The sequence below is a fragment of the Lepidochelys kempii genome, chromosome 27 (genome assembly GCF_965140265.1).
Source record: "Lepidochelys kempii isolate rLepKem1 chromosome 27, rLepKem1.hap2, whole genome shotgun sequence".
Taxonomy (NCBI): Eukaryota; Metazoa; Chordata; order Testudines; family Cheloniidae; genus Lepidochelys; species Lepidochelys kempii.
In genome coordinates this window covers 16,538,154-16,562,288 of record NC_133282.1, presented here as the reverse complement: position 1 = coordinate 16,562,288, position 24,135 = coordinate 16,538,154, and the positions used below count along the sequence as shown (strand labels likewise).

At 65.3% G+C, this 24,135-nt stretch overlaps 1 protein-coding gene across 1 annotated transcript in view; it reads right to left on the bottom strand.

Annotated features, from left to right (window-relative positions):
• Positions 1-14,624, bottom strand: part of THRA (thyroid hormone receptor alpha) — a 39,193-nt gene extending 24,569 nt beyond the window's left edge. The window contains exon 1 of the mRNA XM_073326418.1: positions 14,393-14,624. The gene's annotated coding sequence lies outside the window, so the exon portion shown is untranslated. The remainder of the gene's footprint in view (positions 1-14,392) is intronic.
• Between the last annotated feature and the right edge of the window lie 9,511 nt (positions 14,625-24,135).

Here is a 24,135-nt window from a genome sequence, read left to right as displayed (position 1 = left end):
GCCATGCGGAGCCATGCAGCCGGCCGGGCCCCACCCTCGGGCCATGACCTGGGCAGGGGCACAGGTGTGAAAGGCTCCGTCATGCTCTCAACGAGGTGGCTTAGGGCGAAAGCCGGCGCTGAGCCCGGATAAGCTGCGCTAACAATGACGGCTAATTAACGGCCTCGGAAGAACCCGCTGCAGCCCAGCAGCCGGGGGAGGAGCTCGGGTGGGCTGCCCCATTAGTGCAGCTCAGCTTGGGGCTCCTCCCGCCCTGCCCCCCTCATCCACCCAAGCTGCTTCTGCCCCAGCAGGTCAATCCCCTCCCCACGCAGTTCTCTGCCAGTCGGGGTTCACCCCCACGGCCGGCGCCCTGCCCGGGTGCTGCTTGTCCCCCCGGCCCGTCTCCCAGCACGCTGGGCGCCCTGCCCCCCAGCCTACACCCCCCCCATATACCCACCTCCTAACACAGGGTCCCAAATGCACCTCCCCCATCCAAGGATCCTGACACAGCCCCCAACTCTCCCCCCATCCCCCCCCCGGCGACACTCCCTCCCCAGCACCCGGGCTCAGGGGACCAGACAGGCCACTAATACACTCGGGGGGAGGGGACTGCCTCAGATGCCCATTCCCCTGGCTGGTACCCCAAGGGGAGCCCCAGCTCTGCCCGGGAGCCTCTGCCAGCCCTGCACCCGCAGGGCCACGGGCATTGCCACACGCGTGTGAGGAATCTGGGGCCGAACCGAGAGCCCCCCAGCCCAGACGAGGGCTCCCCAGGCGCTTGGACAGCCCAGGGCAGCCTTGGACCCGGGGAGGGGGGGCTCTGGCGGGAAGCAGAGAGGGCGTCACGCCTGGCGTGGCCAGCCGAGGGGGCAATCGCCCACAGACACCAGGGGCTGCCCCACGGCGATGGCTTTGCCACTGCCTGAAGGACAACCGGTCCCTCCGCACCAGGCTCCCGCCGCAGGGTGACTCAGCCAGACACCCGGCCAGGCCTGGACGGACCCAGCCAGCCGGTGGGCACCAAGCCCGCTCCTGCCTTGCCCAGGGGAAGGGGGGCCCCCCAACCGGTCACCTGTGGAGAGCGGGACTTGAACCTCAGCCTAGAGCATAAATGAAATAAACTGGCCGAGTCTCAGCCCAGTGACCCCCCCACCCTCCCGTGCCCACCCTGCAAACGCCACGGCATGGCAGTCGGCTCAGTCAGGGGCTGCGGGTCAGGACTGAGGGGCCCTGGCAGAGCTGGGGGGGAGCCCAGGGCTGGGCTGACAGGAGGCTGCGGGTCGGGATTGAGGGGCCCTGGCAGAGCTGGGGGGCGAGCCCAGGGCTGGGCTGACAGGAGGCTGCGGGTTGGGATTGAGGGGCCCTGGCAGACCTGGGGTGGGAGCCCAGGGCTGGGCTGACAGGAGGCTGCGGGTCGGGATTGAGGGGCCCTGGCAGAGCTGGGGAAAATGGGGGGAAAATCACAAAACCAAAGCAGCAATGTTTCTCTTGCACCCAGAGCTGTTGGGGACACCCCCCTTTCCCCGCCGCACATACCCCAGGGTGGGGGGGACCGGGGCAAGAGCCAGCCCCAGAGGTGCCTGTCCCGGCCGCCCTCCCTGGTTTCCCGGGCACGTATCCGAAAACATTTCATTAGCTGAAGTGCCCCCCAGCGGGCGCCTGCCCAGAGGGGGAAGGGAGCGCTCTGCAGCGGCAGCCGACCTCCAGCACCTGTCACCAGCCCAACCAGCACCCTACAAACCCGCCGGGGCCAGTGGGCAGCGCCGGGGCCTGGTCGTTAGTTTTCCACCGGCGCCCACAGGGCACGCGCCACTGGCAGCCCGGGGAAACGACTGTAACAGCTTCCGAGCCGCACTCCCTGCCCCACAGGGGCCCCCTTTCCTGTGCTTGGGCAGGAACCTGCATCTGCACCCGCCCCACATCTGTGCAACGGCACGTTCACACCCAGCAGCCAAGTGGGCCCGTGCGGATTCCTGCCACCGACGGGAAACCGGCTCTGCAGGGACCGGGGGGAGGCTTATGCCAGTGACCGACACGCCCCCCGCCAAGCGGAGCTCCAGTTTTGTGGCCCAGTCAGTGCTGGGTGTCTCTGCCAGCTAGTGCCCACTGTGGGGCAGGATTTCTGCTGCCCACACCTGCCCCGCGAGGAAGGGGCTGAAACCCGACAAACTCATTTCCCACGAGGGCCCCATAGCACTGACATCCAGCTAGTCCCCAATCACTTAACCCAGAGCCTCCTCCCAGCTCCCTGCCCTGGCCCAGCCCAGCAGGGATTTTACTGCTGAGCTGGGCAAAACGAGGCGGGTTTTATGGGGCTGAAAAACAACTGGTGGGCAAAGTCCAGGGCCGAGCGGGACCCCGGCTAGGCCGGTGGCTGCAGCGGGGAAGTGGATTTGGGGATGTCGCACAGCCACAGAGCATTGCAGGACCCAGCAAGAGAAAACCCCAAACCTCAGCCAGGGAGGGGGACCCAGGGGCTGGGGGCAGGAGCTAGTTACCGAGGGGGATGTTGCCCTAGACACTGAGTGGGTGGATGTTTCTGCCTGCAAGAAACTCGGAGGGCTGTGAAGCAGGACTGAGGGGCACCAGCAGAGCCGCCCACACATGCCTGGGAGCCTGGCACAGGGAACGGGCTGGCACAGCTGTCCTGCCACAGATGTGGCCAGGTGCCAGGCGTGCAGACAGCTCCCAGCGCGGGCTGCACACAGGCTCAGCCAGCCCCGCTGGGAGGCAGGACGCAAGGCCTGGAGCAGCCGGGGCAAACGGACCTCAGGGTGACGGGGAAAGGGGTGCTACGCGGTGGGGCGGGACAGAGACAGGAAATGGGGCATTTGAGGTGGTGCAGGGCGCTGGGTCAGGTGGGACCAAGCGGGTCTGGGGGGGGGGGGGGATTTGATCCCTGCACCTCCCTAGGGCAGTGCTAGGGGCCTGATGCCTGGGCGAGGGGACAAGGAGACTCCCTCTGCTGGTGTCCCGAGGCACCCAGCTTAGAGGCACTAACTTGGCCTGTGGGTGGGGGGCTAGTCTCGGGGGGATTCCCATTGGCTGGCATCTCGCTACCAGCACCGTGGAGCAGGATATCTGAGAATGAGGTTGAAGTGCGTGGCACCAATTGGGTACAGCCAGGCCAACGTTCCCAGGCCTGGCTTGGAGCCCCGCCGGTGGGTCAGGCCCTCCAAGGGGCACAGAACAGTGTCGGGGGCTACGTGAGAGTTCATCCCTGCTTAGGGCGGATTTAAGCGGGGGATGCCCGTGCCAAGGCCTGGCAGGTGCTCGCAGCTCGTGGGACCTTGGCAAGCTGATTAACCAACATCATCAACAGTTGGTGGGGAGGGGCCGGGCAAGCGGCAGAATCGGGGAGGGCGGGCATGGGCGTGTCACTGAGCGTGTGTACATGGAGGGGTGTGAATGAGTGTTTGTGTGGGTGCAGATGCATTCGTGTACATGTGTGAGTGGATTAAAAGGCACAGATAGGTACACGCACCGGCATGTGCATCAGAATGCATGGCCATTTGCACACGTGTGTGAGGCTACATGTGTGGGAGTGTCTGTGAGCAGGTCTGTGTCCAAGTGCCATCTACCCATCCAGGGGTGCACACCTGAATTTAACTGTGCACACCAGGGATCTCGTGGGCTCTCTCTCCAGCTGGGCGTGCACACACCGTCTCTGGCTGGGTGTGCGTATCCCATAAGTGTGCATACCAGCATGCGTGTGTGCATGCCCCGTCCCTGGCTGGGCGTGCACGCCGGCGTGTGTGCATGGCCTCTGCCAGGGTAGGCATGTCCCTGGAGGTGTGCACACCGATGGGTGGCTGGGGACAGCCGGAACATGACTAAATGCAGCTGGAATCCCAAGCATTCGGTGGCAGCAGCTGGGCTGTTTGGAGTGGCTCAGGTTTGGAAGGAGGATGCCATGCGGATGACATAAGAGAGACCTGGGACCCAGCCTACCCCCATGGCAGGGAGAAGACGCCCGCAGCCGCCCCCACACGAGGGCCGGGGTGCCAATGGTGCTGAGGCTCTGACTGCGCCGGGGTGAGGAGTTTAAGCCAGAGCACGCGGCCTCGGCCTCTGCTCCATGGGAGGTGACGATCTCAGTGCTACAAACTCCCTCCCCGCACAAAGACAGGCCGGGATCTACCTGGCAACAGAACAAACAATTGTGAAATCAACCGGCTGCCAGCACGCTCCCGTGTAAAGAACCCACAGACCGCCAGCCTACACCTCCCTGCTGCCGCCCCGCCAGGGCTGACCTACTTTGGGAGGGCAGGGGTCAGCTCCAGGCTGGAGGGCCGGGGAGGGTTGTGCTGGGGGAGATCGACCTCTTGAGAATCAGTATCAGGTGTAAAAGTGTTTGTGCAGCTTCGAAAAAAAATTAAAAGCAAAAGATGACTCTAAAAACGTGCCAACAGGGCCCATGGTAGCAAATGAATGCAACATTTGGGCCTGTTTATGTACTGGGTGACATAAATACACAGTATTAAAATCACACACACACGTGCGCACCTCTTCCCCCCCACAGCACAGAGATCTCCCACTTCCTTACAGCTTGTGAGATTCTGCCTGACAAGCCAATCTCCCACACCCTGAAAAACAGGAAAATTAACTTTTCTAGAAAACTTTTTTTTTTCTGTCCTGGGACTTTGATTTCAAGAGTTATAAACAGCTCATTGTTGGGCGTGTGGCGTCAAAGGGAACTGCGCTGAGCAGCTTGGCAGAGCCAGCATGAGAAGGTGTTGGGGGTTTTAAATCCAATCACTGATCATTAGAAGATTTAGCATTTTATGCTTTGCATGTCGCCTTTTGTTTTCCAAAGGATCCCCAGGCTGAGCAGCGTGCCGCCAAGATGCGGCCATTTCTGGGATGAGAGACAGCAAACCGCATACAGGACTCGCTGGGATGACGCCTCTGGCTAAAAGCACAGGACTTCTGGGTTCTATTCGCAGCTTTGAGAGGGGAGTGGGGTCCAGTGGTCAGAGGAGGGGAACTGGGAGACAGGACTCCTGGGCGCTAGTCCCAGCTCCGCCCCGGCTTGCTGTGTCACCATCCGCACTCTGCGCCTCAGTTTCCCCACCTCCCATGGTTGCTGCAAAGTTTCACAAACCTCAGAGGGGAAGCGCGGGAGGCCTTTACTGAGAGGAGGGGAAGCTCTGACCAAGGGGGCCAGAGCAAGCACCAGCTTTACGAGAAACACCACAGGATGCTGAACGCCCCCAAGGATGGTCTGACCCACGACTCGGGGAAAGTGCGAAAACCCCTCCTGTTTCACAACTACAGCCAGAGAGAGATGTGGAGCCCCCTCTTGCACCATCGCTGTGAAACCACCATCCCCTGGCCGGATGGCCAAGCTCCCCCTGGGGGCAGGGCGCAGGGCTCAACGCCCGGGGCCGTCCCCAGGAGACGGAAACCTGCATCCTGGGCCGGAGAGAGCTGGGGCCGAAACCATGTGGTAGCCTACGTCAGCGCCCAGGGAGCGAGTCCAGCTAACGCCCCAGCGACATGGCCACCCTGTGACCCAGCATATGGGCCAGGAGAGGGACCGCGGCAGAGAAAGGAGGGGTCAGCGCCCTCCGAGGACACAACTGATGGGGCACTGGGGGGCGGGAGGCAAAGCTGGGCCAGTCGCCAATGTTCCCTGACACCTGGCGAGGAGGGCAGGCAGGAGGTGCCGACCCCAGGGCCTGGACGGGTTAGGGGACGGGCAGAATTGCTTCTGCTCCAGAGACTAGCCAGACTTTTGGCAAAGAAACCCGCGCGGCTTGCGAGCAGACAGCTCCCCAGGGAGCCCGGCGCGGTCGAGATCTCACTGGATTCCAAGACACTTGATTGGCTGGGGACGCACGAGTCGGAACCCTGGGGGAACCAATCAGCATCTGGGATTCTCCAGGGAATCCCCCGCCCGCAAACTCCTGCCCCACCCAACACAGGGCGCAGCAGCCGGTGTCACCCCCCAGCCCCATGGGCAAGCCCTGGCCCTCCTGGCTCTTGGAGCCCAAGGAGTCCCCCTCCCCCCTGCAGCTGGAGAGGAGGGGCCGGCACCGGAAGGTTAAACCAAATGCCATCCTGGCCGCTGCTGGGGTTGCAGGGGAGAGCCCTGGGGGGAGGCATGCCAGCAGATGGGGTCCCAGAACAGGAGCTGCCGGGGGGCTCTTCTGAGCAGGAAGGCAGCCTCGCGGCCCCAAATTGGGAGTTCCTGCCAGCTGCTTCCGACTGTGGTTCACCCGGGGAATCCCCGGCTCCCACTGGCCCATCACCCGCCTCGGGCACAACCCTCCCCCAGCCGGCGGGGCGGGCAGGGGGCTCGCGGCACACGGGGGTCACCGCTCATTCAGCCCAGTGCCCTGGCTCGGGGCCTAGCGGCTGCGTCGCCACACCAGCGCTCTCTGCTCTGAGCCCGCCACTCCCGTCACACGAGCTACCAGCCTCCCCCAGCCCCAGCAGCCAACGTGTAACGAGCATCCTGGGGCTCAGCTCTCCCTGCCCCCATCACAGTCAGTCCTCTGCCCTGGGAGCATGAAGGGCTGACGGAGCCGGGGAGACTGAACAGCCCCCACTCCACTCCACAGGGCCCCCCCACCAGGGCCGGGAGCAGGGTTTGCCCAGACGCTGCCCAGCTGGTGCCTCTGGGCTCCTGCAGATTCCCAGACATGCGACCCTAATGCCTGAGCCCTGCCCCCATACACCAGCTGCGCAAGGACCCGGGTGCAGCAAAGTGCCCATGGGCCAGATCACCAGCATCTGCTTCCATGCCCCATGTCACGGGGTGGGGAGACTTGAAAATGACTCTCAGCCGCCAGCAGCAGTAAATGTCTCGTCCCATGCATGAGACCGGGCAGCAGGATGCCTGGGTCCTATTCTGGCTCGATGAGCAAGTGGGAAGTAGGAGTTCAGTGGTTAGGTCAGGGTACCAGCACTCAGGACTCCTGGGTCCCATATCTAGCGTTGTCAGAGCAGGGGGGTGAGTGGTTAGAGCAGGTGGACTAGGGTGGGAGTTAGGACGCCCTGGAGTTCCATCCCAGTTCTGGGTTCCATCCCAGTTCTACCACCACCTTGCTGAGGGACCTTGGGCAGGTCACAGCAATTGCTATCCTATGTCTTCGCATAGCGCCCATCACTGTGGCGTCTGACCTCTCCGTGCCTTGGTTTCCCCATCTATAAAACAGGGCCGGTGACCCTGTCCTGCACCCGCAGAGCACGCCGAGGTGCCTGGATGAAGGCTGTTGTCACTGGCCTGGTCCCTGGGCCCATCCAAGTGGTGTCCGGGCAGCCCCCGTAGGATGCCCTGAAGGATGTGTCTGCACTGCAGCCGGGGCAGACAGACGCTGCGGCTCAGTCCCCGGGTCGGGTGGGCTGGGGAGCCGCAGCGCTGGTGTCTCCCCTGCGGCAGCGAGGCTGGGGCAGCCAGTTCGGGTGCGTGCTCCGGGGCTGAAAAGAGCAGCGTGGACGTTTGGGCCGGAGAGCGCCCCCCGGCTGGGTCTCGGAGCCCGGGCTCCAGCCCGAACGGGGTCGCCAGCCCTGCAGCCCGTGAGCCTGAGTCAGCAGTGCCGAGCTGAGCCCGGTTCCAGGAGGTCGATCCCCCACTGCGCCGAGCCGGGAGCCGCCCCGGAGCCGTTCCCACCCCCCGGCCTACGCTTCAGCTGAGGTTTGTTCCACCGCTCAAACGCTCCCCGCCCCACCCCGGGGAGCCGAGCACACCGGCTAACGCATCTCTGCACCCCGGCCAGCCAGCCTGAAGCCAGTTCCCCTACAGGGGCTGGGCCGCGCTCTGGCAACCTCGCCCACCCAGCCGGCTGCGGGGCCCTGGCAGGAAGTCGCACGGCGCAGGCGGAGCCAGGAGGCATCTGCCGATGTGCCAGTTGCACGCTGCTCTGTGGCCACAGCCTTGCGAAGGGGGAGGGCGGCTGAGTCAACAGGTTCTTGGCCCTGGTCCGCCCCGGTGCAAGGCGCTGTCTTCATCACAAGGCTCTGCCCTTCCTTCCAGAGTGCTGGGAACAGCTGCTACCCAGGCTCCCGACGCCCCCCAGGAGGGGCTGGCCGGCCAGCACCCGCCCCGCGTGGAGACACCAGGGCACGGAGCAGGGCAGAGTCTCAACCGAGGCTGGCTCCTGGCCCCCGCTGGGCTAGGAAACGCTCCCCAGAGCGGGGAATAGAACCCAGGAGTCCTGACCCCTCAACCCCCACCCCAACCACGACACTCCTGAACCCAGGGGTCCAGACGACTCCTTCGCTGCTCCAGCCACTAGCCAGGGCTCCCTCCCCTCCCACCCTTGCTCCACCAGCCTCCTGGAGACCCCAGCCCACGGCCCAGCTGGGGGGAGGGGAGGGCACAAAGCCATGGGAGAGCTGGGCTGGCCCCGCTTCCCCACCAGGTCCCCAGTTCTGAATTCCAGGCGTCCTTGCAGCCAGAGCCCAGCCAGGCCAAGGAACTTCCCAGCGTCGGGGCCAAGGGCCTGTCCCGGCTCTGCCTCCCAGGCCGCTGGGGCTGCTGTTGGATCACACTGTCAGCGCTTCCCAGGAGGGTGGCGACCCACATTCCAAGCGCTCCTCCCAGCTGCCTGTGTCTAGTGCAGACATGGGGGTGGAAGGGCCCTCCCTCCCCTTGCACGGGAGCACTCAGAGGTGCAGTCCCCGGGGCCCAGAGCGGAGAGGGGAGAGCAGCTGATGTCCCCAGCTCTCCCGCCAGAGCATGAGCCCTAAGCTGAGGCTGTCCCCTGACCCCCCCCAACCCAAGGTGCCAGAGGGGGTTCCCAGGTGTGGGGGGTGCCCCTACATTCTTCATCCCCCCCAGCGAGGCCCCCTCCTCTGCCGCTTCCCGGGTACTGGGCAGAGAGGTTGGGGCTGCGTGTGTGGAGCCGGGGAAATCAAACCCGGCCCTGCCTGTCTTAGCTCTTCCTTGCCTGCTCCACTGCGGTGGGCACACCATGGGCACGCACACGCCTGCTCATCCATGCGTGTGTGCAGGGAGGAACACACATGCCTCTCTCCACGAACCCCTGTGCGCTCCTACTCCACACGCGGGGATGCACATGCAGGTCTGTGTCCGTGCACACGCTCCTGAGCCAGAATGCACCGGTGCGCACAGGGGCACGGATTCACCCTTGCACACGCAGGGGGGGCGTGGATTTGTGTCCGAGTCCACGGTGGGATGCAGACATACACATGGATCCACGTGTGCACGAATCCATGTCCGCCGCGGCACGCATGCACATCGTTTGTCTACTGCAGGGACTTTTGCCAAGAATGGGGCGGGGGGGGGGGGGCCATTAAAGAAACCTCCAGCTCTCAGCGAGTTCCTCACCCTGAGAAACACCCTGGGGCCCAGGAGAAAAATTAAAAAACTTCAAGGAGCTGGGGAGAGGGGAGGTGCGGGGGGGGGGGGGGGTCCTGCAAACTGGTTCCACAAGGTGCTGGCACAGGCGTGTGCCTGCCCTCAATTCCACAGCAGGGAAGGAAATGAAATCCCTGAAGCCCCCTCCCTCCCCCAGCTCTCCCCTAGCCCAGGATGCCTTGGGACAGGCTGCGGGGGGGGTCTGTGCTCAGGCAGGGGCACACAACAGTCCCCCCCCACCCCTCCCATGCATCACGCCCAGGCAGGGACCCACCCTCAACCCACGTGCAATATCCCGGGAACTGTTTTAGAGAGCTCAGATCTCCCCATTCGCATCCAGTTCCTACCATCTGCCTCGCCCCTGTGCGGGCAATCCGAGGCCATGGGGCGGGAGAGGGGGGAGGAAGCGAGCGCAGGCCATGGAGAGGGCAGCTCTGAGGGCTGGCGCAGCCAAAGTGGGCGCAGCCAAAGGTCATGCCGGGCGAGCCGGAAAAGCCGGCGCAGGGTTTGCCCCACAGCCATCACTGTTGCGAGGCCCCTGCTCACAAGCCCCACAGGCCGAGGGCTCCCTTGGCGGCTCCGCTCGGCCCAGGGAGCAGACAGGGTGGCAGGGCCCTGGAGCAGGACGGGGGTCAGGAACGTTTGATGCAGTGTGGCCACAAGCCAAGCAGAGACGGTGCCCGCCAGGCGCCAGGAAGCAGAGAGCTCAGCTGCATGTGCACCCCTCCTAGGTAACACCAACGTGCTCATGCAAACCCCAGCTTGCACATGCGCACCAGGGCGCCTACCCCAGGGGGGCAGCTTGATTTCTCGGTGCCTCTGTTCCCCACCCGTACAGTGGGGAAAACCCCGGCTTTCTCCCACCCCATGAATTCTGCGGGGATAGGCCTGTCTGGGCAGCGCCCGGCACGACGGGGCCCCGACCTCGGCCACCGAGCGTCTGGGCGGCGCCCGGCACGACGGGGCCCCGACCTCGGCCACCAAGCGTCTGGGCGGCGCCCGGCACGACGGGGCCCCGACCTCGGCCACCAAGTGTCTGGGCGGCGCCCGGCACGACGGGGCCCCGACCTCGGCCACCGAGCGTCTGGGCGGCGCCCGGCACGACGGGGCCCCGACCTCGGCCACCGAGCGTCTGGGCGGCGCCCGGCACGACGGGGCCCCGACCTCGGTCACTGTGTGTCTGGGGCCCCGATCTCGGTCACTGTGTGTCTGGGCGGTGCCCGGCACGACGGGGCCCCGATCTCGGTTACTGTGTGTCTGGGCGGTGCCCGGCACGACGGGGCCCCAACCTCGGTCACTGTGTGTCTGGGTGGCGCCCGGCACGACGGGGCCCCAATCTCGGTCTCTGTGTGTCTGGGGCCCCGATCTCGGTTACTGTGTGTCTGGGCGGCGCCCGGCACGACGGGGCCCCGATCTCGGTCACTGTGTGTCTGGGGCCCCGATCTCGGTTACTGTGTGTCTGGGCGGTGCCCGGCACGACGGGGCCCCGATCTCGGTTACTGTGTGTCTGGCCGGCGCCCGGCACAATGGGGCCCCGACCTCGGTCACTGTGTGTCTGGGGCCCCGATCTCGGTCACTGTGTGTCTGGGCGGTGCCCGGCACGGCGGGGCCCCAACCTCGGTCACTGTGTGTCTGGGCAGCGCCCGGCATGACGGGGCCCCGATCTCGGTTACTGCGTCTGGCCGGCGCCCGGCACGACGGGGCCCCGACCTCCGTCACCGAGTGTCTGGGCAGCGCCCAGCACGACGGGGCCCCGACCTCGGTCACTGTGTGTCTGGGCAGCGCCCGGCATGACGGGGCCCCGATCTCGGTTACTGTGTGTCTGGGGCCCCGATCTCGGTTACTGCGTCTGGGCAGCGCCCGGCACGACGGGGCCCCGACCTCGGTCACCGAGTGTCTGGGCAGTGCCCGGCACGACGGGGCCCCGACCTCGGTCACTGTGTGTCTGGGCAGCGCCCGGCACGACGGGGCCCCGACCTCGGTCACTGTGTGTCTGGGCAGCGCCCGGCACGACGGGGCCCCGACCTCGGTCACTGTGTGTCTGGGCAGCGCCCGGCACGACGGGGCCCCGACCTCGGTCACTGTGTGTCTGGGCAGCGCCCGGCACGACGGGGCCCCGACCTCGGTCACTGTGTGTCTGGGCAGCGCCCGGCACGACGGGGCCCCGACCTCGGTCACTGTGTGTCTGGGCAGCGCCCGGCACGACGGGGCCCCGACCTCGGTCACTGTGTGTCTGGGCAGCGCCCGGCACGACGGGGCCCCGACCTCGGTCACTGTGTGTCTGGGCAGCGCCCGGCACGACGGGGCCCCGACCTCGGTCACTGTGTGTCTGGGCAGCGCCCGGCACGACGGGGCCCCGACCTCGGTCACTGTGTGTCTGGGCAGCGCCCGGCACGACGGGGCCCCGACCTCGGTCACTGTGTGTCTGGGCAGCGCCCGGCACGACGGGGCCCCGACCTCGGTCACTGTGTGTCTGGGCAGCGCCCGGCATGACGGGGCCCCGATCTCGGTTATTGTGTCTGGGCAGTGCCCGGCACGACGGGGCCCCAACCTAGGTCACTGTGTGTCTGGGCAGCGCCCGGCACAACGGGGCCCCGATCTCGGTTACTGCGTCTGGCCGGCGCCCGGCACGACGGGGCCCTGCTCGCTGTTGGGGTCTTTTGGCACTAACAGGTTATAAACTACTATGATGACTTCTCCAACTGCAGCTACCCATCATCTTCTACCAATAACCGCAGAACAAGCCAGACCCCCCCAGTCTCCACAAAGCCCCCACCCCTTCGCCAGAGGTGGCCTCCAGCTGACAGGACAGTCAGCTGGGTTTCCTGATAGCTTTAGCAGAGCCATTAATTGTGTATGTGGCAATGGACAATGACAAGGGGAAGGCAGAGAAAGCTGAGGAGGGACCCGGGGATGGTGGGGGAGGGACTGCAAGGCGGAGACAGCTGCATACAGGGTGCTTTGCCTAGCCACTCCAGATAAGAGCATCAGACCTGGCCCTCGGTGGGCTCACAGGTGACTCTGACCCCCGGCCTGACCTCCCACGCTGCCCCTGCTAGCCCCTTCCAGGGTCACCTGGCACGGTCTGCTGGAGATCCTGAGCAAGTCACCCCAGACTTGTGGGAGGACAGACGGGGTGCCATACCCGGCCCTGCCCAGTACGTTCTCCTTCCACTCTCCAGAGCGGGCCCATTCACACTCCTAAGGGACATCCCGGGGTCACAGGTCACCTGCCCCCCCCCAGCCCAAACCAGCTCCCGCAACCACAAAATCGCTGCAAAAAATTAAATGCATTCCTGACGCCGCTCGCCAAGTTTGGAGAGGGGGTGGGGCCAGGCTGAGCAGAGCGCCCTCCGCAGGCTCCCCGGGAGCGGAACGCGTGAAGCCAGGCCAGCTTGGGCGCAGGCAGACCTTGGCTGAAGTCTGACGGGGTCCCTGTTTTCTGGGGGGCGACGGGGTGATGTTCAATCCAGCAGGCCAGGGCCAGGGGCTGGCTGGGGGCACGCTACAGAGGGCCTGACCTTGCGTGTGTCCCCACAGCACTCAGCCCCACGCTGGATTGGGCCCCCACCTCACCCCCACCTCCGGAGCGTGCTGGCCACGGCTGTCACTCTCCTTTCCGCAGACTTGGCCGCTGACACCGCGACTGACTGTCGCTGCTACGCCCGTGCCGCCCGTCTGGAGCCTCCCTGGGCTGGGGAGTGGAACCCCACTGCACGGGTCCAGCGGTATGCCCCACTCCCCCACGGATCCCCGGCCACAAGTGGGGGGTGGCGGGGGGGGGGAAGGGGAACACTGCTCGCTCCTACCCCTCCCTGCCACCGAAGAGGAGTTGTTCAATCCGTCTGGCTCTGCCGGAAAAGGGCCGTGCCAGCATAACGGAAACCCACGCAGCCCCCCTAGGACCCCCCTGACTTGTGATCAGCCAGCCACATGCCAAATGGCCCTGGTTTTTAAGAAAATATTTACCCATATTTTCCTCCCCGCTCTGCCTCCCCCTCCCCAACTCACCCCCCCTTTGCTCCAGCAGCCCCCCAACATCCTCCCCCCTGCAACAGTCGCTCGCTCGCACACAGGTCCTGGCGCCCCACCCCACCCCCTTTAAAAGCAAAAATACCGTTGCCGGGCAGTAGAAAGCTGGGGATATTCAAAGTCAGAAACACAGAGAGAGAGAGGGTGTCCGTCCCCCCCAAACTGGATTAACCCCCACCCCAATAGCTCCTGTCCTGCAAACAACTCCTTCCTGGGCCCAGCTGGTCAGCAGAGTCAGCGTTGCCATCATTCCAGGGGAGATTAGAGGCACTTTGCCTGCTGCATCTCTGTGTGGCTGGGGGACCCAGCCCCAGGGCCCGGGGTCCCGAGTGCCAGGCCCAGACTGGCACGGTGCGGGGCAAGCTATGCCCACAGTAAACAAACCGAGCTTTTAAAGGGCTGGCGCTGTCTGGCAGTGCGTGTGTCTGTCTGTCTTGCCCCTCCAGCTAGGCCAGGGCTCTCCATTAGCTGGAGAGGAAAATATAGGTTAATGCCAGCCTGGGGAGTGGGCGGGGGGGGGGGGGGGAGAGCGGATTAAAGCTGGGTGTCAGGAAGGAACCTGGGATCCGGGCTTTGGGGTAGGGTGGGGTTGGGGGGGGGCGGTGAATTAGTAGGAAACACAACACGGTGCAAAATACAAAACCCAAGCATGTGTGTGCGGGGGGGGGAGGGGGGGATAATTGCCCCCTCCCCAGCCCGGGCCATGGCACTGACAGGGCCCGGGGCAGCAGGGAAGGGGGGCAACAGAGAACCCAGGAAACCGGGCAGCACCTGGGGGGGAGGCAGAAGGGGCACGCTGGGCGGGTAGCCCCCCCCCCCGGAGCAGGGGAGAGGAGCCCCGCTGTCCAGCTGGGAAAGGCAGGAGGGGGGTGGGGGGGCTCAGCCCTGTGACTCGGCAGTTTAATCCCTCCAGTGCACGGACCCCCGCCCCCATGCACAGACACCCCCGTGCAATGCAATGCAATGCAATGCACGCGGCCCCCCCCCAATGCACGGGCCCCCCACGCACGGCCCCCAGATCCTGCCCCGCAGCGCACCCCGGTGCCTTACCTCGGCGGGGCTGCTCCTCGCCTGCCCCCCGGCTCTCCGCCCCGCTCTCCCGGCAGGAAGCGGCGGCTCGGCTCGGCTCGGCTCGGCTCGGCCCGGCTGCGGGGGCCCCGGCGGCCCCGGGCCGGTGGCTGCGCGCGCGGGGCCGGGTCTGTAAATCCGGGGCTGGGAGCGCGGCTCTGGCTGCGTGTCCCCGGGAGCGGGCTGCGGAGCGCGGCGCGGCCAGGCTCCGCCCCGCCCCGCCGGCTCCTGCCGCGGCCCCAGCCCCCTTCGCCGGCGAAAGGCCGCTCCCTGCCGGCCGCCCGGCTCGCTGCGCCCGGCCCCGGGCCCCCCCGGCCCCGCCCCGCCCCCGCGTTCCCCTGCCCCCCATTCCCCGGGCCCCCACCCCATTGCCTGCACCCCATCCCCTCCTCCCCGGGCCCCGCCCCTGCGCCCCCCCTCCGTGCCCCCCATTCCCCGGGCCCCCACCCCATTGCCTGCACCCCATCCCCTCCTCCCCGGGCCCCGCCCCTGCGCCCCCCCTCCGTGCCCCCCATTCCCCGGGCCCCCACCCCATTGCCTGCACCCCATCCCCTCCTCCCCGGGCCCCGCCCCTGCGCCCCCCCTCCGTGCCCCCCATTCCCCGGGCCCCCACCCCATTGCCTGCACCCCATCCCCTCCTCCCCGGGCCCAGCCCCTGCGCCCCCCCCTCCGTGCCCCGCATTCCCCGGGCCCCCACCCCATTGCCTGCACCCCATCCCCTCCTCCCCGGGCCCAGCCCCTGCGCCCCCCCTCCGTGCCCCGTGTTCCCCTGCCCCCCATTGCCTGTGCCCCCCGGCCCCTCCTCCCCGGGCCAGCCCCTGCGCCCCCCCTCTGTGCCCCCCATTCCCCGTGCCCCCACCCCATTGCCTGCGCCCCCCGGCCCCGCCCCTGCGCCTCCCTCCGTGCCCCGCGTTCCCCTGCCCCCCATTCCCCGTGCCCCCACCCCATTGCCTGCACCCCATCCCCTCCTCCCCGGGCCCAGCCCCTGCCCCACCCTCCGTGCCCCCCATTGCCTGCGCCCCCACCCCATTGCCTGCACCCCATCCCCTGCTCCCCGGGCCCAGCCCCTGCGCCCCCCCCTCCGTGCCCCGCATTCCCTGCCCCCCGTCGCCTGCGCCCCCCCCGTGCCCCACGTTCCCCTGCCCCCCATTCCCTGTGCCCCCACCCCATTGCCTGCGCCCCCCGGCCCCGCCCCTGCGCCCCCCTCCGTGCCCCGCGTTCCCCTGCCCCCCATTCCCCGTGCCCCCACCCCATTGCCTGCACCCCATCCCCTCCTCCCCGGGCCCAGCCCCTGCGCCCCCCCTCCGTGCCCCGTGTTCCCCTGCCCCCCATTGCCTGTGCCCCCCGGCCCCTCCTCCCCGGGCCAGCCCCTGCACCCCCCCTCTGTGCCCCCCATTCCCCTGCCCCCCATTGCCTGTACCCCCCCAGCCCCTCCTCCCCGGGCCAGCCCCTGTGCCCCCCCTCTGTGCCCCCCATTCCCCTGCCCCCCTTTGCCTGCGCCCCCCGGCCCCGCCCCTGCGCCCCCCTCCGTGCCCCGCGTTCCCCTGCCCCCCATTCCCTGTGCCCCCACCCCATTGCCTGCACCCCATCCCCTCCTCCCCGGGCCCAGCCCCTGCGCCCCCCCTCCGTGCCCCGTGTTCCCCTGCCCCCCATTGCCTGTGCCCCCCGGCCCCTCCTCCCCGGGCCAGCCCCTGCACCCCCCCTCTGTGCCCCCCATTCCCCTGCCCCCCATTGCCTGTACCCCCCCAGCCCCTCCTCCCCGGGCCAGCCTCTGTGCCCCCCATTCCCCTGCCCCCCATTGCCTGCGCCCCCGGCCCCGCCCCTGCGCCCCCACTCCGTGCCCTGCATTCCCCTGCCCCCCATTCCCTGTGCCCCCACCCCATTGCCTGTACCCCATCCCCTCCTCCCCGGGCCCAGCCCCTGCGCCCCCCCTCCGTGCCCCCCATTACTCTTCCCTGTGACCCCACCCCATTGCCTGCACCCCATCCCCTCCTCCCCGGGCCCAGCCCCTGCACCCCTCCTCCGTGCCCCCCATTCCTCTGCCCCCCTTTACCTACGCCCCCCGGCCCCTCCTCCCCAGGCCAGCCCCTGCGCCCCCCCTCCATGCCCCCCATTCCCCTGCCCCCCATTCCCTGTGCCCCCACCCCATTGCCTGCACCCCATCCCCTCCTCCTCGGGCCCAGTGCCTGTGCCCCCCCTCCGTGCCCCCCATTCCTCTGCCCCCCTTTGCCTGCGCCCCCCTGGCCCCTCCTCCCCGGGCCAGCCCCTGCGCCCCCCCTCCGTGCCCCCCATTCCCCTGCCCCCCATTGCCTGTGCCCCCTGGCCCCTCCTCCCCGGGCCAGCCGCTGCACCCCCCTCTGCCCCCCATTCCCCTGCCCCCTTTCCCTGCGCCCCCACCCCATTGCCTGCACCCCCAGCCCCCCCTCCATGCCCTGCATTCCCCTGCCCCCCATTGCCTGCGCCCCCCCGGCCCCTCCTCCCCGGGCCAGCCCCTGTGCCCCCCCTCCGTGCCCCCCATTCCCCTGCGCCCCCCCGGCCCCTCCTCCCCGGGCCAGCCCCTGCGCCCCCCCCTCTGTGCCCCCCATTGCCTGTACCCCCCCGGACCCTCCTCCCCGGACCCAGCCACTGCATCCGCACTCCGTGTCCCCCATTCCCTGCCCCCCTTTCCCTGCGCCCCCCACCCCATTGCCTGCATCCCATCCCCTCATCCCCGGGCCAGCCCCTGCGCCCCCACTCTGTGCCCCCCATTCCCTGTACCCCCACCCCATTGCCTGCACGCCCAGCCCCCACTCTGTGCCCCGCATTCCCCTGCCTCCCATTCCCTGTGCCCCCACTCCTTTGCCTGCACCCCCATTCTGTGCCCCCATTCCGCTGCCCCCCATCCCCTCCTCCCTGGGCCCAGTCCCTGTGCCCTCACTCCATGCCCCCCATTCCCTGTGCCCCCATCCCCTCCTCCCCGGGCCCAGCCCCTGTGCCCCCATTCTGTGCCCCCATACCCCTGCACCCCATTCCTGTCCCCAGCCCCTGCTGCACCCCCCATTCCCCTGCCTCCGAGCCCTGCCCCCCCACCCTTTTCCTCTGCCCTCCAGGCCCTGCCCCCCCACCGCATTTTCCTGCCGCTCCCCGGGCCCAGCCCCTGCACCCCTCACCCCATTTCCCTGCACCCCCCATTTCCTGCATCCCCACCCCATTCCCCTGCCCCCAGCCCCTGTGCCCCCACCCCATTTCCTGCCCCCCAACCCCTGCATCCCCACCCTATCCCCCTACACCCCAGCCCGTGTGCCCCCCATTCCCTGCTCTTCAGGCCCAGCCCCTGCCCCCCCATTTCCTTGCTCCCCAGCCCCTGCATCCCACAACCCCATTTCCCTTCATCCCCAGCATCACCTAATTCCCTCTCCCCCCCACACTCTGTCCCTCCTCCAGCCTCTCTGCCCCCACCCCATCTCACTGCACCCGCCATGTGCTCCAGGACACAAACAACCCAGTTATTTTACCGCATTAGCCAATGTGGTCTAGTAGAGTAGTCTGAATGCAGGACTCCTGGGTCCTACTCCCAGCACCTTCCCTGATGGCTGTCGCTAGGTGCCTCAGTTTCCCCATTTATCAAACGTGGCTATTTCCCAAGTGAATGTGTGTGGTGCGTGCACACTGCTGCCCTCTACTGGCTGCAATAAGAGCTGCTACACTGCGTGTCATGGTCCCTTTACCGCATGCTCCCCTGTCTGTATGTTGTCCGGCATCTTGTGCATTTGTAAGCTCCTTGGGGAAGGGGCCATCCCTTTAGTCTGTGTTCGTACAGCGCCTAGCACCATGGGGCCTGGTGCATGACGGGGGCTCTCAGCTGTTGCTGCAATTTGGATAATAACCATAAAAGTCTCCACGCGGCTTATAGCTGAATGGAGATTCTCGGGGCTCCGAGCGCAGGGCCTGGGAGATCTATCTCCTGCTGAGTCTAGACACGGGCTGGGCCTAGATTTTTTGCAACTCCTGGGGCGTAGTCAAGATTAGCTAACGTTTATGAATCTCTTTGAAGGCAGGAAGCATGCATTAATTTTCATTAATGATAATAAAGAACACCATGTAAAGCAGAAACCTCTTCATAACAGGGAGACCGGGGCTGGGAGGAGAAGGAGCTAAGCCGCTGGGCTGCCGTGTGCCCCATTGAACACCGACTTCTCCTTTCCCTCTGTAGTCGTCAGCTTTGCCGGCGGCCCATGCTGGAGAAGCCCTGTCAAATTGAATGCAAAGTGATCACTGGTCTATGGGCTCCCGATTCTTCCCCCGGCGGGTTCTCTCCTGGCTGTGGAAATCTATAGGATGATTAAAAAACCCCACACCCACTCTTCTGTAGAAAGGATTAAATTCCGTAGGTCATTTGTCACTTCTATAGGACCCCATCAAAAGATTATGGAGCCCTAATGGTTTCTCCCTTGGGAAATCCCGCTGGCTTGTTCACGAGGAGACGCCCAGAGCTCGGAGTTCTGAGGAGTCGTCGTCTTACGGTAGCACCTTGGAGGGTTGTGGTAGGCTCTGCACGTACACCGAACAGGACAGTCCCGGCAGCACAGTTTGCAGTCTAAGGGCAAGTCGAGGCACCAGGTGGATCCAGACCGAGTGCCAGGGAAGCACCAGCAAACGCTGGGACAATATCAGCAGTATGACCAGCACTGGTCTCAGCACACCAGCCTAGCTGAATTCCAGCTCTGGTTAGACACCACCTAAATCCTTGGCACTGGCTAAATGTTAATTCTCCACCGGTCCAGTGTCTCTCCTGGTGGCCACAGGGCTGGGGCAGCTGTCGGTGAGGTGGAAAGGCATAGAGAGGTTGGCCCAGAGGGCAGGGGCGCTCCGGCCAGCAGCAGGTAGGCAGGCAGGCTTCAAGGAAGCTGGGTCTAGATGGGTACAAGTGCCTGGGAGGGGTGCAGAGACAGAAAAGGGCGGATGCTAGTCTCAGGGAAAATCCTCTGGGCTCACAACTTCCCCTAGTGTAACCTAGAGCAGAACCTGCCCCGCAGTCCATGAAACTGGCTGGACAGTTTAGAAACGTGGGGCAGGCTGGAACCAGACCAGAGTGATTTCCCACACACAGAGATACAGACACACACATGGTGTGCAAACACGCAGCTCCAGAGACACAGACACTGGAGCATGCAAAACGCATGCCTGCTCACACCTGGGCATGCAGGCACACACAAATGGCCCAAGATGCAGACATGTAGGTGGCGTGCAAACACACGTGTTCACACATGCAGAGAGAAGTGCACTGCTGTATGCAAACACACGCACGCACCATCCACACACAGGCCTCTGCATGCACAGCCGGAGACAGACAGACACCCACGCACAGGGGTGTAGTCACATTCACACGCACAGAGGCAGCCCCCCACCCCACAGCCATGCACATAAATCAGCCGGAGATAAACGCCCGTCAGGAGGAGAGGCCGGGATCAGAGCCCAGCACTCTGTGGTTGCTCGGGGGAGAGCGATGATCTCACAGGGGAGCAATGACAATCCCCTTGTTGTGGTGAAGATGTCGGCCCCCCTATGCTCCCCTGGGGTACCCACAGGCTGGGCGGGGGAAGATTGCACAGGGTCGGAGGTACTATTGTGCATCCTGTCTGCCAGCCCCATGGCTGAGGGGGACAAGGACTGGCTGGTAGAGGGTCCACGCTGGGCTGTCCCCCAACTGAGTCTAGGATAGAGGCTGCTCAGCCGTTATGAGGCCAAGGGTCTGCTGAGCTGTAACGCTCGGGCCCCCAGCATCAGAGGGGCTTTGTGCCTCCGTCGCGTGAGGCTGCCAGTGTGACGGGAGCCAGGGCGTGAACGCCGGTATCCTGGCCATAGACCAACTCGCCTCATTCTGTACTACCATCCCAAAGGCCCCGCTGTGGCATCAGCTGAACACGGCCCCCACCCAGCGTCGCCCTGCGCGGTTAAAGAGCTGCTGTGCTCCACCCCAGAAGCAGCTGCATTTGGGGACTGGGTGCAGCAATCCATGGCTGTTTTCCCATATGGCAGGTGTCTGGGCCGGCACGGCATGGTGGGCAAGAAGGGAAGGGCATTAAAAGGTGATGCCCTGAGACACACAGCACTGACCCTCTTTCCCTGTACCCCAAACCATTCCCAGCTCTGGCTCCCGCCCCTTCCTGGCAGCTGCCATCTCCAAAACTGCACAGGTCCGGCGTGCAGCCCCGAGGACCCAGTCTGGGGGTGGGCAGAGAGATGGCCGCACCTCACAACCAGGTGTCCTGTCCACAGGGACGCATGGCTCTTCTGTCAGCTCAGCTCTTGCTCAGGAGGGAGGGGAAGGGGCAGGCGGGGGGTGTCACGGAGTCCCCAGGCGATGCTCTGGAACTGCTCCCTACGAAGCCAGTCAGGACTCTGGGGAAGTCTCCTCTCTGGGAGCAGCCTGTCTGCAGGACACACAGCTCACCCGGCTTCCACCTTCCTGGGTCTGACCTCGGAGCATTCAGCCTCCTCTGCCCCTCCGTGCGCTTCCCACAGCCAGTCCGCCCAGGCGGGTTCCTAGAGAAGCCAGAGGGTCCTGCCCCCCAACTCCACAGTCAGACGTGACTCTCAGCCAGCCAGTAAAACAGAGGTTTATTAGATGACAGGAACATGGTCTAACACAGAGCTTGTAGGTGCAAAGAACAGGACCCCTCATCTGGGTCCATTTTGGGGGGCAGTGAGCCAGACAATCCCATCTGCACTTCACTCCATGTCCCCAGCCAGCCCCAAACTGAAACTCTCTCCAGCCCCTCCTCCTCCAGGCTTTGTCCCTTTCCGGGCCAGGAGGTCACCTGGTTCCTTTGTTCTCCAACCCTTTAGCTCTCACCTTGCAGGGGGAAGGGCCCAGGCCATCAGTGGCCAGGAAACAGGGTGTCGGCCATTCTCTGTGTCCAGACTCCTGCACACACCTGCCCTCTAGGGCTCTGCAACGATCATACATCCTTATCCCACCACCTAGATACTTAAGAACTGCATAGGGGAAACTGAGGCACCCCCACAATATTCAGAGGAAACATTAAGAACAGTCCCTCTTCGTCACAGGGGGCGTGTATGTGTGTGCAGAGCAAGGGGAGCAGCTTTGGAGAGCTAGTGGATACTGCGGGAAAGGAGTTTGCTGGGGTTCAGGGAATGTAACAGTTTGGTCCAATGGTGAACATTATAATTCGTGCTTGGGGGACGGGGGTGCGGCTTAGGTTGGAGGGGATCCACAACACCAGGGGTATGGAGATTGCAGGGCTGACACAGCTGGGAGCGCAGGTCAGACTCGAGGGGCGTGAGAGCGGGAGGCAAGGCTGATATAGCATGGGAGGGGGCTCTCCTGCTGTCCCTGTTCTGCAGCCCCAGACACCTCCCCTTGTGCCAGGCCTGGCCGAATTGTGGGGGATGAGCCTTGCGGGGGAGATTTGCAATCGCGTGACTTGGAGAGACCAGAGCCCTGATTGCTGGGAGCCCTGTGTTCCTGGGGCCCCTGAGTCAGCAGCAATTCAGCCTTGGAGAGTGGGGGTCAGGAGGCGGGGAGGGACAGCGAGGGGCTGTGCTGGAGATGGGGTCCCTCACTGGCATACTGGGCTGGGCTCTGCTCCCTCAGTGCTGCAGTAGCCTGGATGCCAGTCGCCCCCCAGCCAGGGCTGCTACCCCTTCCCTCAGGCACCACTCTGGGGCAGCTTCTCTTGGCTTTTATACCTTGTCTCCTCTCCCAGCAGGCCTTGCTTCAGCTCCTCCCACCCACGAATGGACCCTGGGCACTACAAGTCCCAGAATGCCTGCCCTTAAAGGGCCGTTGCCACCTCATCACCTGGTGGACTGGCACGCGGGAGTGTACTCCGGGGACCCTGTTATGTAATGGGGAGCCCAGGAGGAGGTAATGAGGCCCTGCCTGGGAAGTTGGCTCAGACCAATGGATGTCCCACCACCCTCCCTCCCCTGACACACCACACAAAGGCAGGGCCTGGGGGCGGAGCCTCTGCCAGAGAGCAGGTGGGGAGCCTGGCACCGTGTCACCCATCGGGCGAGTCTCTGCCACCCATCGCCACCTGCCTCTTTGCAGGGAGTGCTGCCCCCTGCCCGCTGGCCCGAGAGTTCCCCTGGGAAGTGGGCTGAGGGTTCTCCTGGGCCGGCTGCGGGGGGCAGGCTCAGGGGCTGCTAGCAGTCCCCGCTGGACACTGGTACCCTCTTCCCCTGACAGGGGCTGTGGCGGTCCTCTGGCCCCGCCCTGAGCTGGAGGCAGTGAGCCAGTGTGGGGGTGGGGGTGAGGCCGTGCAGCCCCCCCGTGCTAGCCCTCGCTGTACCGTACACTTTATCCTCTGCAAATAAGCAGCGTCTGCAGCAGCGTCTGGCTGCGATAAGGGACCAGCCAGAGCTGAGCTCATCCTTTGGGGAAGGGACGGCTCAGCAAGGCAAGGGGGAGTCCAGTGTCCCCAGAGCTCCCTGAGCACATACTGCCCTGCCCCCCGGGACTGGGGGTGCTCCAATGAGCATAATCCCAGCCCAGATCCCAGGCCTCCCCTCCATGGATCACAAAGGGCTTTGTCTGCGCTGGTGAGCTGAGCCTGCAGGGGTGGGGCAGGATCATTAGCCCCATGTTAGAGGGGGGAAACTGAGGCATGTGTTGGGGAAGGGGCTCGCCCACATTCACATGGGAACAGAGCTGGGAATAGAACCCAGGAGTCCGGGTTCCCAGCACCCTCTCTGCTCGACACCCTCCCATAAGGGCAGGGATGGGAGAAAGATCATTCCTTCCTGACCACAGCCCTGCCTCTCAGCTGTGGCCCTGAAGCCTGTGGACTGGCACTTGCTGTGACTGCAAATTCACTCCTGAGGCTGCTGCCAAGGTGTTTCAGGTCCAGAAACCCAGCCTCCCTTCCGCCCAGTTAGACAGCAGCTGGGATGACACCGGCCCCCAGTAGGTGATAGACAGCTGTCTGTCAAAGGGCCCTTTGGTTTCAGCAGGGATCAGCCAGGCCTCAGGGCAGCATCCGCTGGGGGGGGGGGAAGAGGGGGCGGTGGCTATGACAGAAGAGGGCTGGAAGCTGGAGGTCACAGGGTTTTTTGGGACTGGAAACATGACTTTCCAAATTGCTTTGGGTGCATTCACAGGCTGGCACAGGACATTGGCCTGGGAAGCCCAGGGCTTGGCTAGTGGGGGCTGTGAGTCGGCATTGAGGGGCACCCAGCAGAGCTACGGGGGAGCCCAGGGCTGGGCTAGCAGGGGGCTGCAGGTCAGGTGAAGTGCGGGCCCACGATCACTGTTCCGACAACCCACAGTGGGCTCAGACCCCAGGACACAGATCCTAAAATCCAGCCTCTCCGGCGCGGTTCCTGGCTGAACCAGCAGCCCCGTCTGTGCCGGCTGTTCCACCGGGGCCCAAGCTATATATAGATAGACCCATGGATGCCGAGCTGCAGGATGAATTTTAATAAGCTTGTTCCAGGCGAGTGCATCTTGGATTGGAGAGAGACGCATCTCAACCGGGTCCCTCTGGCATTCTCCTCTTCTGCAAGGATCCACCTAACAGGGTAAACCAGGAGGCAGAGTACTAGCTGCTTCCCCTTGCAACTGTCCCACCAGCCAGCGGGGCTGGAAACAGCTCATCTCTCCAGCATCGTCCATGCCAAACCATCCCCAAACACAGAGGGATCCCTCACCCCACCTGGAATGCGCCCACCTCTGGGGTGAGGCCTAGCAGTTGCTCAGCAGCACCATTCAAGGGTCGCTC